The sequence below is a fragment of the Pristiophorus japonicus genome, unplaced genomic scaffold (assembly GCF_044704955.1).
Source record: "Pristiophorus japonicus isolate sPriJap1 unplaced genomic scaffold, sPriJap1.hap1 HAP1_SCAFFOLD_61, whole genome shotgun sequence".
NCBI lineage: Eukaryota > Metazoa > Chordata > Chondrichthyes > Pristiophoridae > Pristiophorus > Pristiophorus japonicus.
In genome coordinates this window covers 513,371-515,985 of record NW_027254520.1, presented here as the reverse complement: position 1 = coordinate 515,985, position 2,615 = coordinate 513,371, and the positions used below count along the sequence as shown (strand labels likewise).

Here is a 2,615-nt window from a genome sequence, read left to right as displayed (position 1 = left end):
TTCTTATTATAATAAATATATATATGTTTTAAATTGTCTTTTTGTCTGGGTTGGTTTTATTTCCCTCCCTCTTTCCTGCTTGTCTATCACCTGTGGCTTCAACAACCGTCCCAGTCCCGCGTGCTCATGAGAACCAAGCTCATTCACGCACAACACAATTGCATTCAGGAATGATAGAAATTCCAATTTATTCTTCTGAAAGGGAACTGCTGTCCGTAAAGGGCAATTCTACAGCTGTGTAAGAGGGATGTGCTTCCTGTCCAGGATCATTCGGTGTCTGTTTCAACGGGATGGTTGTCAGTTCCGGTTCATCAATTGCCCCTTTAAAACGTATTTTCTCATTATCCGGATCATCCTGTACATTTAAAAAGGAGTGTGATTATCAGCTGTGATAACCGAATTGTTAAACTGTTGTGTTTCAAGATACATTGACTTTGCTTGTGTCCGTGTACATCCATATCGCAGCGCATCTGTTCATTACTCAAAATATGCGCATGTTTTCCGATATCCACTCCTTGATGTAACCCTTGTCCCAAATTTGCTCTCAATATAAAAAACAACAAATTATGCACCGACGGTAGCGACCGCGTGGCCTAAAGGATAAGGTGTCTGATTTCGATTGTAATTGTGATCTTATCAGATGATTGCAGGTTAGAGTCCGGCAGTGGTCAGCTATCGCGCTTTGTGAAATTTTATAATCTTTGTTTTGATTCTGCCTCAAAACCAACCATCTCGGACAGTCACTCACCTGAAGTAAAGGAAGGTTGTGTGCTTTAAGAAGCTAACGGCACATTTTCATCACTGTCGATCTGGTTGCACGGGCAAAACAAGTGGTGAAGTAGATTTTCGTGCATATTATTTCTGTTTGAATGCAAAAAGTAGGGGATGGATGTCTGACTTTGCAGTCAATAGGAGACAAGGTGACTGACAGGTTGAAGCAATGGACTGCTGATCCAGTATGCCCCCAGCTTCGTCGTTATTGTGTTAAATATTTTCCCCTAGTTTTTTTATTCAATCACATTTATCCTCTTTGCCAAATTCACCTTTTACTGAAAAGGATGCAGCTCGTTGGTGAAGTAATGTCACAAAAAATAATCACTTCATCAAAGGGAAAACATTAGCAGGACGATGGAGAGGGGGACTCATGAAATCGGTCTCTGAGAGTCAGCACAGGCACGATGGGCCGAATAGCAAACTAACGTCAGAAACTGAGAGCTACGTTCCTCACTGTCGGCGGCTCGTTGGTCTAGGGGTATGATTCTCGCTTTGGGATTATAATAATTGAAATGCGAGAGATCCCGGGTTCAAATCCCGGACGAGCCCTGCCAACTTTTTGTCAAAAAACGACTTCTCAGCCGGTCGACATGTGAGAAAACTGACATGTTTCAAATTAAAACGTGTGATTGCACTCCGTTGTTCACACAGCGTCCAAAAATCCTGGAGATTCCCAGGAGCAAAGTGAAACTCACCGAACTGAGTAAAGTTCATGTTTCTCAGATGTGCTCGGCTCTGCGTCTCATTGGACAACATAAACCCCGTTTTGATTCCGGCAAATACTTGATCAGTGTATCTTCCTTTCTGCACGCATGAGCTCACCTCCATAGGGATAAGCATACATTCAACGTCAATCTCAAATTCAACGTGAAACAGACTCTGCCCTGAATATGAGTGCGTCCTGTTTCTCTCGCGCTGAAAAGATGTGAGAAGCTGGCTTTGGATTTAGTCCCTTGGCTGCCGAATTTAAACCGTGCAGGAAATCGATCCGGGGTGGCCAAGCTGCCTAGTCTAATTATAAGGCGTTCAAACCCTACATTCCAGGCAGGTTACAGTGTTCTGGCCTCAAAATTCGGTTCAACGTATCGGATCATAAGCACCGCTCCCATTGTCTGCTAATGGTTCTGCTGTTCACACTAACACCTCCTCTGGTCCATCCTTTGTTACTTTATTGCCCGCTTACCACTCACTTTGCCTTTTTGCATTGTGCCATTTATTATTCAATCACTCCTACGCTCCAATGTATCACAGGCATTCCCTTTTGTCCTTCCTCGCTGCCTATTTTTCCAGGCGCTATTTTCCAGGAAAAATCTGTAAACTTTACATTTTTCTTAAAATATCGGAATGATTATCTGACTGAACGTGAGCCCGGGAAATTCATCCACAGAATGTTCACGGCCTGCTGAGTTTTACAGAATGCTTTGTTTTTGTTCATTGTGTTTCTGTATCCCTTTTAAGGTGATGTGCTGGTCTGCCCGGGGTCATTCTCTGTCACTCCAAAATGGTGTGCTATCAGTATCGGATCATTATCTATCTGTTTAAAAGGAATGTGCTGTCTGTCCCGGATTTCAAATTTCAAATTTCAAAAACTGCCTTTGGAGAGTGCAGAATTTTTAGTTTGTTGGTGTGTTTGTGTAAGTGAGAGAGTGCGTGGAAACGTTCTGCGCGATATTACTGTGCATTTCATGTCATGTGAGGAAAAATGCATTACATGCAACTTGAAGCCACACTGATTTGATTCAACACGCATTCAGGGACTGACTGACAGGAGAAGAGTTTGCTGTGGGATTTTGCTATTCCACATGTGAAAGAAGGCAAATTATATAAGTTAGAAACATAGC

The 2,615-nt window shown here is 42.6% G+C and overlaps 1 non-coding gene across 1 annotated transcript; it reads left to right on the top strand.

The window, feature by feature from the left end:
* Window positions 1-1,235: 1,235 nt before the first annotated feature.
* On the top strand, window positions 1,236-1,323 carry trnap-ugg (transfer RNA proline (anticodon UGG)). The gene is given in 2 exon segments: window positions 1,236-1,271; window positions 1,288-1,323. It is a non-coding gene; the product is annotated as a tRNA-Pro (tRNA).
* The last annotated feature ends 1,292 nt before the right edge of the window (window positions 1,324-2,615 follow it).